Source organism: Octopus sinensis, linkage group LG4, assembly GCF_006345805.1.
Source record: "Octopus sinensis linkage group LG4, ASM634580v1, whole genome shotgun sequence".
NCBI lineage: Eukaryota > Metazoa > Mollusca > Cephalopoda > Octopoda > Octopodidae > Octopus > Octopus sinensis.
Window position 1 is genome coordinate 106,091,806 of NC_043000.1, and position 12,500 is coordinate 106,104,305.

At 35.3% G+C, this 12,500-nt stretch overlaps 1 protein-coding gene across 1 annotated transcript in view; it reads right to left on the minus strand.

The window, feature by feature from the left end:
* The window catches only part of LOC115210549 (zinc finger protein GLIS3-like), a 126,352-nt gene that overhangs the window by 65,698 nt on the left and 48,154 nt on the right, over window positions 1–12,500 (minus strand). The gene's annotated exons all lie outside the window — the stretch shown is intronic.

Here is a 12,500-nt window from a genome sequence, read left to right on the forward strand (position 1 = left end):
ACAGCTGGATGCCCTTTCTAATGCCAAGCACTCCGTAAGTGTAGTGGGTGCTTTTTACGTGCCAGGGGAGGCTGGCAACGGCCACGATTGTTCGGTGCTTTTTACATGTCACCAGCACGGAAGCCCGTCAAATACTGCCAAAATGCTGAAATCACATTGAAATTCATTAAGCAGCTGATAATGGATGTATATTTTTGATATGCTTGTTGGCTGTACACCTTTTGTATCTTGTGTTCATATGGTTTTAAGTTGTCCTTCATTGAAACTAACTCTTAAAGAATTAAACTTGTATAGGGGTTCTTGGCTTCTAGGTTTATGGTGGTTTTGTCCTTTATATTATATCATACATTGGTGTTGTAAGTCAGTCTATCATAGGAATTCTGATTCTGGTAAGAATACTTGTTTAGGTCTTTGATCATAGATCTGCTCAATAAAGGTTAACCTGGAGGTTAAACAACACAGTATGGTAACATTTGTGTCTGTAGCTGAACCAGCCATAACAGATCATTCAGTTTTACCTGTCTGGTCTTGATATTCTCAATATGTTTATTGGTCTGTCTTAAATTTTTTTTCATTATTTATTTATCTATTTATTTATTTTCATTTTATTATTTTTGTTTTTGTGCGTCTTAGTATTTGCTTATGTCTTGTATTTGATTGATTTATAGAAAGCTCATGTCTCAAGACTATTCAGCTATCCAACCTGTCATCTCTTTCTCTTCTCTTCACACACATTAACACTGTGCTAGTTCGCTGGGAATTATTGTGAAGGAAATGAAAATCCTTTGATATTAATTAAATGAAATTTTTTAGTGTACTTTTTTAATTTATTTATGATGACACCTTAATGCTGATCTCCAAATTAGCTAGCTACCTAGTTACCTAACACTCAAAATATTGAAATATTCAGTCATTCTGTATCTCGGGCTACATTACACTATGTGTTCTAGGTAGCTAATTTCAAGAACAGTATAATTCAAACCTTTCAAAACTGCTAATTGTGGTTGTAGCAGTCTGGGTATCACGTGCATCTATGGTGAGGAAAACTCACTATTTCCATAATTTCTTCATTTGTGAGGCCCTTCAGTAGATGTAACTTAGGTGGTCATAGCCATGTTCTCTAGTTGCTTGCTTGTGCAGTAGCATCTCCATTGCTACTGCTCTTTATGAAGTACTATTGGTATCTGAGAAGTGGTCATATTTGGACACAAGTTGACTGCTCCAATCCATTACAGTTTAGACTTGATCTCATAACGTCAACATCAGAAAACTTCAATGTGGTCACTCAACTTGTTGAAAATAGCTGCTAAATTTCCCTCAGAACATATTCTACATATTCTGCTGTTGTAAAAATGGAACAAGACATAGACATAGGTATGGCAGTGTGGTTGCTTGCTTTACAGCTACATGGCTTGGGGTTCAGTCCCATTTCATGGCACCTTGGGCAAGTATCATTTACTATAACCCCAAGCCAACCAAAGCCTTATGAGTAAATTTAGGAGACAGAAATGGTGTGAAAGCTCATATATATATAATCAAAATAAGCAACAAGAATAACTTCGGTAATTTGGTACGATCGTTTCACGCTACATCATTTTATTAAATATTGTAAGTATTACAACAGTTTTAAAATGTTGACCATTAATAGAGGTTTTCCATTAATACATAATTTTCATATCAATTGATAACATTATATCTACCTTCTCTATAATGTTATCAATTGATATGAAAATTATGTATTAATGGAAAACCTCTATTAATGGCTGATGATTGCTCAACATTTTAAAACTGTTGTAATACTTACAACATTTAATAAAATGATGTAGCGTGAAACGATCGTACTAAATTACCGAAGTTATTCTTGTTGCTTATTTTGATTATAATCACCCCATGGATTTATATGGATAACACCAGACTAAATTCTGGTGTATCTAACTTAAGTACCATATTCATTTGAATCTAAATTTTACTGAACTTATATATATATATGTATATATATGTATATATATATATATATATATAATATATATATATATATATATATATATATATATATATATATTCATATGTATGTATGTATGTATGCATGTATGTATGTATATATGTCTTTGTGTTTGCATTGTTTCCCAACTACTTGATGAATGGTGTTGGTTTGTTTATGTCCCCATAACTTAGTGGTTTGGCAAAATAGGTTGATGGAATAAGTACCAAACTTTTAAAAAATAAGTAAGTACCAGGGTAAATTTATCTGAATGCTCTGCTGGATGTATAATGCTAGTGCAGCATAACCAGTTCATTTAAGAGTACCCTTCAATCATTGGGCAATAAACTGCACTTGCGAAGACCTGTTGAGTCAAATGAAGTCATTGTCATGCCCGATGCCAGTACCACCTGAATGGTACCTGTGCTGTAGCACGTAAAAAGCACCATTCGAGCGTGGTCAATGCCAGTACCGCCTGACTGTTCCTGTGTTGGTGGCATGTAAAAAGCATCTTTCGAGCATGGTCATTGCCAGTGGCATGTAAAAAGCACCATTCGAGCATGGTCAATGCCAGTGGCACATAAAAATCACCATTTGAGCATGATCATTACCAGTGCCACCTGACTGGCTCCCATGCCTGTGGCATGTAAAAGGTACCATTCGAGCACAGTTGTTGCCAGTGCTGCCTGACTGGCCCTCATGCTGGTGGCATATAAAAATCAGCCACTACACTCTCGGAGTGGTTGGCATTAGGAAGGGCATCCAGCTGTAGAAACTTTGCCAGATCAGCTTGGAGCCTGGTGCAGCCTTTTGGCTTGCCACCCTTAGTCAAACTGTCCAACCCATGCCAGCAAGGAAAGCAGACATTAAACCACGATGATGATGATGACGATGAAACCCTTCAAGGCAATGTTCCAGCATGGCCACAACTCAATGACTGAAACAAGTAAAAGTTAAAGACACTGGATAATGCCTTAGACATGCAATGAATTAAAATAAGATAAATTGGTCTCAGTTAGAATGTCTTATGTCACAGGTCACAGGTCTACTTAAAGCTAAGCTTGAGGTTGATAAAAAATGGTCGTACTCCAAGTTTTATATCTCTCTCTGTTTAAACTAGCAAGTATAGGAGCTTCTAAAAATAGTAGTCAAATTCCCTTCACATTCCATCCTACTATTTTGGCAAAGGAAGGATACATTGCATAATGTAGCCCTACATACCCATAGAAATAATGGATGGTCATAACTGGAATGCACTTAGTCATAGGTCTGCTCAATAATATTTAACCTGGGGCAAAACAACAATCTGTTGGTCTATCAATCTATCTACATGCAAGAGACAGTTTTATAGTCCATATGATATATCTGATATGTGGTTACTGAAAGTGTGTGTGTGTGTGTGTGTGTGTGAAAGAGAGAGAGAAAAAATTAGAGAGGGAGAGAGAGAGGGAGAAAGAAAAAGAAAGAGAGCAATAGCTAGCGAAATGTAAATGGTGTGAACTGGCAATTAATAAGTCAACAGTCTGTATTTTGTTTGTCAGTAGCAAGAGTTTGTATTTAGACAAGTCACTCAACTCTCAAATAGGAAAAATACTGCAGTGACATACCTATCAACAACGTGTATACATTAAGTATGATACATAGATGCCTATTTTAATTAAATACTACCTCAGTTGTGTATACTGGATTTTTAGTCAGTCAGGTAATTTATTGCAACATCAATGAGTGTTTTATTCACTTTTTCCTATATCAGAGATGACAAATCCCTGTCTGAGCATGGTGCTAGCTGCAACTATGTGCCATCAAAAGGGCCCAAAAAGGTTGAAATGCATCTGACACACTCACTGACTGCTGTTGTGATGAATTTTCATCCCTTTCTCACTCTGCTTGAGTTTTTTTACACACCAAGTTTATTAGGGAAGCTATCTTAGGACATATACTGCAGTAACTGGCCTACAAAGAGTGTGTATACATTAAGAATGATATTAGATTTATATATATATATATATATATCATCATCATTCAATGTCTGTTGTCTATGCCAGCATGGGTTGGATGGTGTGACCAAGGCTGGTAAGCTGAGGGGCTACACCAGACTCCAGTCTGACTTAGCATGGTTTCTATGGCCAGATGTCCTTCCTAATACCAACCACTATGAGAGTGTAATCTGTGTTTTTACATGCCATTAGCATGGGTGCCAGTTGCATGATACCAGTATCTGTCATAACTACGATTTCACTTGGCTTGATGGATCCTCAAGCACTGCAATGCACACACACTCATATGTGTGTGTGTGTGTGTTGTCATCATCATCCTCAGTCAATGACCCTTGTCAATGTTGGCATGGATTGGATGGGTTAGAAGACTACACCAAGCCCTGCTATCTGCTTTGGCATGTTTTTCTGTGGCTGGAGACCTTTCTTAACACCAGCCACTTTATAGAGTGTACTGGATGCCTTTTTACATGGCACCAGCAGCAGTGAGGTCACCAAGCCACTTGCAAGACCAAAGTAGTATTGAGGGACAGAAAAGGAACCTTGCATTAGAAGGGAAACATGGCTACTTCAAGTGGAGAGAGGGAAGATGTGATAGTGGGGACAGGGGCTGTTCACCCAAGTTACAGGGAGGTGTGTACAGTGAAGTGGACCAGGGACTGCCCTGAGCTAGCAGAAACATAAGAGCATTGGACAAAATGCTTTATGGCATTTGCTCCAACTCTAAATTCTGAACTCAAATGCTACCATGGTCAACTTTAGTCCCTCTGGGATTAATAAAATAAAGTACCAGTTGATGGTATTGATTTATGCTCTCCCCTCAAAATTGCTGGCCTTATTCCTAATTTAGAAACTATTACATAAATTGCTTGTTATTGTGTTCAAGTGGTCTATTATCAGTTAATAAGTGACTTCAGATATTATTTGTTTACTTATTTGATTAATTATTTGTGGTAATGAAATATGCCATTTTTTATACTCATATATCAAGTAGCTAGAGTAAAAATCTGGTATCTTATGCTAAGCCAATGACAGAATATAAACATGACTTTTTAGTCAAAATAAAACTTATGCTTTAACCATTTAGGTTGGGCCATTGTAACTCCTCTGATAGGGTAAACTTCCCCCTTGCCCTGCACCCTGCTATACAACTGCTTTCAGTGTATATATCTGCTCAATCAAGGTTGACTTGGTACTAAACAACAACTGAATGAAATTATCACTCATTCTATTTATCCTTATCTTTCAATGATTCTACGGGTATCAATTAGTTAACTTATCAGTCAATCACTTAATCAATTATGTGATCTAAGATTTAATCAGTTAAAACATCCCTATTTTATGATGTGAAAGTTTTCCCTCAATAAGACAATTAAAAAAATTAGTTTGAAAAAAAACATTGAAAAAAATCTTTGTACAGAATTACAACAGACAATTGGATCTATTTTTTAGTCAAGCCTTTCAGTGGTCATTAGAAATTCAGCCACATTTCCCTTGAGTCATACCCTACAACCTTCATAAAGGAAGGACACAATGAACAAGGTGATCCCTCATATACAAAAAGATAGAGCGGTCACAGGTCTGCTTGATCATGGAGAGCTGACTTGGGGCTAAACAATATCAACAACTCTACTGTACTGTGTTAAATGTCCAAATTGCTTCACACAATAGAATGGGATCATTTTACAAAAACTAAAGATTCATTTCTTTGTTAGCCCATTTAATTAAATATGGAATGCGGTTTATTATCTTCATTTGTTTTTAAATGTCAGCTTTACTTTGATATCAATGTGGGGTTTATAGCTGATAGTGTTCTGGTGTAATACATAGCTAAATTAGTTCCTCTCCTCTCTGACACCTATTTACAACTTACCTGCTGAATTGACCTTAACCTCCTGATCTTTATATAATCATTTGAAACTATTGAAGTATATGATTTAGAGGTAGATAGATAGTCAAAGTAATTCATTGTTGTCAACGTGGTAACATTAGTATTCAATATTTTTCCATTGTAATGACGTCAACATAAGGCTCTATCACAATCCAGCACAGTGATTGTGATTAGACAGGATAATTCACTGTATTTCATTTGTAAATGAATTATGACTGGTAAAATATTATAGCTGTTTAGTTGACCTCTCTTCAGTTATTGTCACTAAATGTTTTGTATAGACATAGATCTGTTAGTTACCAACAATAACAATCACAACAATGATTAACAGTAAATCAAGACATAAGAAAGAAACAATGAAAGTAAATTTAAGAAGGGTGTTGCAACTTGCTTGAAACATCGTGATAAAGAACTAAAATAATAGAATAATGAAGACAGAGAGCTTCTCACAATGCAAAAAAGGAAAAGTTTAATAAACTTTATATATTTCAGGCACAAAGGCTAGATAGTGGACCTCTGTGCCTGAAATATACAAAAGTTATATATCTTTCCCCTTTTCATATTGTAAGAAGCTCTTCATTATTTTGTGAAGTTCAAGAGATTTATGATAGCAGATGCAGTGAGCTTTATTGCAGTGGTTCTGTTTTGCAGGAACTAGCAGCCAAATCTTCCTCAGACCACATCCAACAGTAGTGATAAGGAACTTTTAAGCCCAGAATGCTGAAATTTTAATTTTTTAAAAATAAACTTGTTATTGAAGTGTTACTTGTATAAAATCATCTTAATTTAAGGTAAATGCTTGTTGATAAGTATTTTTATAACATGAAACTGCAGATTTTGCCAAAGTCTATTACATGACACATAAAACCTTAGGTATGTCATTGTGGACTTGTGCTTGTAGACTCAACATCAGAACTTTACTATCTTAATAAAAACAAACATTAAATAATGAGGTCCTGTGCACACTGTGCATCAGTAAAAATAGTGTAGAAGAGTTTTGCCATTAAAGTCACCTCACTTGGATTTTCAGCAGCTGTCACAGTAATCACGCTGCCATAAATGGCATGGGAAAATAGAACATTTATGGAAAAGATTACCAACCAATCAGTATCAGCTAGCATATATTAACTACTCGTGGTAAAGATCAAAGAAGCTCTAAGCTTCTCATGAAATCGTAACTTGAAGGTTCAAGAAAATCTTGCGCAGCATTATAAAAGTTGGTGGCTTGAACTCCATGCCAAAATCAACTTAGATTCCATACAAAACCTTGTCACTTTATTCCACAAGATATGCTTTCATTTCCATCTACTTGGAAAATACCTGATCCATGAAGATAAATTATCTATGTGATTTAATACTGACATACGTCCAAACATCCAATTATCTAATTAACTGCTCTATTTTCTCTTATTTCTATAATGACAATGAACATGCCAACATAACAGATTTAACTAGAATATTCTCTATATTTCCTATGTTGTAAATCTATAAGTATTAAACAGTTTAATTTGTATGGCAACATATTTATTTGTATAGGCGTAGGAGTGGCTGTGTGGTAAGTAGCTTGCTTAACAACCACATAGTTCCAGGTTCAGTCCCACTGCGTGGCACCTTGGGCAAGTGTCTTCTACTATAGCCTCAGGCCGACCAAAGCCTTGTGAGTGGATTTGATAGACAGAAACTGAAAGAAGCCTGTTGTATATATGTACGGGAACATAAACACACCAGCATCAGTTGTCAAGTGATGGTAGTGGGGGGACAAACACAGACACAAAGACACACACACACACACACACACACACACACATATATATATATATATATATGATAATATATATATGATAAATATATATATGATAAGCTTCTTCTAGTTTCCATCCACCAAATCCACTCACAAAGTTTTGGTTGGCCCAAGACTATAGTAGAAAACACTTGCCCAAGGTGCCAGTGGGACTGAACCTGGAACCATGTGGTTGGGAAGCAAGCTTCTTACAACACCTGTACCTATATATATATATATATATATATATATTATATATATATATATATATATATATATATATATATATATATATATGTGTGTGTGTGTGTGTGTGTGTGTGTGTAATTTTTTGGGCTAATGAGTTTATGTCAATTAGTGTGCTGATGTGTTGAGTAAAGCACTGGTACAGTTTGGGCTATCTGGTGTCATCTGCAGTTGGAGTCAGTTTCTGTTGGCTCTACTTCAGGAATAATTTCACAGTGTTAGTTGAGATAATAATCAATTAAGCAAATAGAAGATGGAATTGGTATAACTATTTTGTATGACAACCCATCCTGCATGTGTCCTTTATGGGTGGGATGCTGTACATCATATTATGTTGCATTCATTTTGCAGTCTGGGTCACATCAGGTACATTCATACTTAAAATGGTGTCTCACTAAAGATCTTGAACTTTTGGCAGTTATGTTTTTATTTGCCCACTTCAGTTAGAGTAAATAACAACACAACCACCAAAACTCAAGATCTTTAATGAGACACCTCTTTATGTATGAATGTACCTGATGTGACCCAGACTGCAAAATTGATGCAAGATAATACGATGCACAGCATCCCACCCATAAAGGATTCAAGCAGGATGGGTTGAAATGATTGTTGTACAAGATAAAGAGTTATACCAATTCCATCTGTTTACTTAATTGATTATTAATATATACATACATATACATACATATATATACACACATATATATATATACATATACATACATACATATATATATATATATATATATATATATATATATATATATATATATATATATATATATATATATATATATATATATATATATATATATATATATATATATATATATATATATACACAAATTAGTAAATAAATGGCACAACTAAGTACCGATATTTACTGGAAATAGCGAACGTAAAAATACGACGCTAATGTGTAGCTTCACCGCGTATGTATTAGCAAAATGCGTGTGTGCAACAAACTAGAGTGGTTGGCGTTAGGAAGGGCATCCTGCTGTAGAAACTCTGCCAGATCAAGATTGGAGCCTGGTGCAGCCATCTGGTTCGCCAGTCCTCAGTCAAATCGTCTGACCCATGCTAGCATAGAAAGCGGACGTTAAATGATGATGATGATGATGATATATACATATGTATATACATGCATATACATATACACATATAATAATATAGGAAAATGGAAGTCTTTTGGTATTAGTTATTCTCCATTACATGTGTTTCATTTGGTAATAGGAATCACAAAGACTTACATGTTAGATAGACATGTAAATCTTTGTGATTTCTATTAGCAAATGAAACACTTGTAATGGAGAATAAATATCAAAAGATTTTCATTTTCCAATTTTATAATAAATTAACTCTGCAAAAAATTTTTCAATAATTATCAGTTTTAATATCTATTTTAACTGACGTACAGCACCAACTATGGATACACACACACACACAGTGGGATAATGAGAGAAGAGATAAATGCATTAGGTGGACTTTTGGGTTCATATCTGTGTGTATCAGTGGCATATGGTAATTATTCTCCCAGAATGTACACTGTGCTGTTTATGTTGAACCAACCATTAAGGCATTAGAGCTACTCAAGAATAGACATGATTTAACCTGTTTTTGAGAGTGTATTATTAGATTTGTATACAACTGCTACTAATAAAAACAAACCCTGTGTAATTATAAACTAAAATATCTTACTATAATGGGAGTTTTGTCCATCTGTCTGTCCCTCTGTCTATCTGCCTGTCAAATGGTTGGACCAATGGTTGCAATGTTCTTTTGGATTACAAAAGAGGCAATCAGAAAGGTTTTTAGCGAAAAAAATGTGAAAAGTATGATTATTTAGTGGACATTGAGTTTTGTATTAACAAATCACCTTTGATTTATTTTTTTTTGTTAAAATTCCAGTAACGAGGATTAACTCTGGATCTCCCCCTCACTCCTGCCCATATAGTTCGTGAATTTAGAGGGTTTAAATTTGCGATACTATCCCTTTATTTCGCATCATAGATGGGCAGATATGCTATCTTACTATAAAGGGCGTTATGTCTGTTTGTCTGTCTGTCTGCCCGTCTCTTCGTCTGTACCCTTTTCACAGCCAGACACCTGAACCAATGGTTATGATATTTTTCGGGGGTTACGAAGATGGTCATCAGGAAGGTTTTTAACATTAAAAAATCTGAAAGTATGATTATGGATATCGAATTTTGAATTGACAAACCACCTTTGCATTTTTATTAAAAATTAACAGACCACAAGTAACTCTGAATTTTCATTGTATATAGTTCGTGGTCCTATTGTAGATACGAAGGGGGTCGCAAGGACGGTTAATAGTGAAAATAAAATGAAAAAAGTGTGTATCAGTATGAAGTGTGTGTGATTATTTAATGTTTATTGAAATGTGTCAGTCTCGAGCAGGATTCGAAACAGCTAATCAAAGCGGCTATTGCTTGCATCTCAATTTTGTCAATCGAAATAACCCATGGTACCAGCCTAATTTCTCAAGATTGGTATCTAGGCAGCGTGTTACATATCCCAGGGACCCAATAATTACGAGTATAAACCTGAACTTGTAATCTGGATAGAGTAACTGCAAATTTCTCAATAGTTCAGTGTAGATATTCTCTTTTTCACTGATCTTCAGCTTTATGTTAACATCTGCTGGGCAGTTTGATTTCCACAACTGTACACAGTTTCTCTTCTCTATCCCAAATCATTATATCAGGTCTTTTGTGCTTACATTTTATCAAGGTTTTCACTGGGATATTCCACCAGTACTCCTTTTTATTATGAGCGGCTATGGCTTCTACCATATTGTGGGTTCTTATTTCTTTGTCCTTGGGGTTATCCTTCCAACGAATTTCATTATATAATGTCCTAGCTACAACATAATGTCTCATCAGTAGATAATATTGTGATGACATTTTTGGACAACTGCTTTATGTATGTATGTATGTATGTATGTATGTATGTATGTATGTATGTATGTATGTATGTATGTATGTATGTATATGTATACATATTTAATGTACTTTGGTAACAACATATGGTTAATAAATTTAATGCTGTGGTTTTCTAAGTCATTTTTTAAAAGTATCTTACACGTAAATATCAATTGAAGATTTTAAAGTTATTCTTGTATTAACCATTTTAAAGTATCTGACACTGATTAGCAAAAATTAATTCAGAAACTATCCATAAGAAAATCAGAAGTAAATGTCTGCTGAATACAGTAAAAATAATTTCATGTGAAACTTGTGGGCAACATCCATTCATCTACCAAGCCATTCTTATACTATCAGTATACTACGTCTTTTGTAAGTAAGTAATTGGAATAAGGTGATATGCTGTCAATAATTGCCAAGCACAAATGTGCACTAACATGAATCCATCTAACAGACTTTCCAATGGATGCAAAAATTTAAATGCTCTCTTTGCTACCAAAAAGAAGCATCTCAGATGGATTTATCATCATCATTTAACGTCTGTGTTCCATGCTCATATGGCTGGACAGTTTGACAGGATCTGATGGGCCCAACGACTGCATCTTGCTTTAGGATCAGCTTTGGCATACCAATCACTTTACAGCATATACTATATGATTTTTTCTTGCCTCCAGCTCTAGTAAGGTTGCCATGCAACTTGCAAGAATCCAAACTCCATGGGGGAAAATTTATGCCTGGAGATGAGGAACCAAGAGAGGTAAAGTATGAGAGAAAAGGACCAGAACAGAACATCATTTGATGACACAAACTTCTCACATGCTGTGTCACTCTGAATGTACCTGAGAATTACTTTAATAGTACATGTGCCAGTGGAATACTCTGCAACTTACATGCTAATTCAATGAGCAGGTAACTTAGTTGACTGAACAACTGAATACTCAATGTAACTGGCAGGAACCCAGTTTACTTACTCACTACCTATATTTGACCAAGCAAACACAATCATATGCATTCACATGCAGAAAATAGTGCAAAATATAGGACACAGTTTGAAAGGAAACTAGTGCAGATATAATGTATTTGAAGAAATAGAGGACACTCTATATATCAGTCATAGGCGGAATTTTCTGAATGACATACTTGATGAAAAATTACCTTGAATTTTTTGGTAGTGTGGCTTACTTGGTGATAAGCCATGTCTCTTGCTGCCCACTTCCTGAAAAATGTTGCCCATGAATGCTATACAAATACTTTACTTGCTAGAGACAGCAGGTAAATTCTCTCAAATTACATCATACAGAAGCTAGCATGTTCCATTGTTTGTGCAATGTCAAATGTATTGAGTGAAAAATTAGGCATAAGAGGAATCAGATATAGTATGCATGAAAGAAGACTGTGCTGGTGTGGCCATGTGATACATGTAGATGAGGACAGCTGCATACAGAAGTACTGGTTGCTTAAAGTGGATGGCACTTTGTGGAAAAGGACAATCCAGGACTATATGCGATAAAGAAGTAAAAGCTGGTCTCAAGATATTGAATCTCCCAGAGGAGATGACAAAGGACTGGGATGATTGATAATGTGTTGTGCTTATGACCTTTGAGGTTTCGGGCACCTATCATGGAGAAAACTGAGGTTCTAAGAGCATTTTTCTATGCCTGTA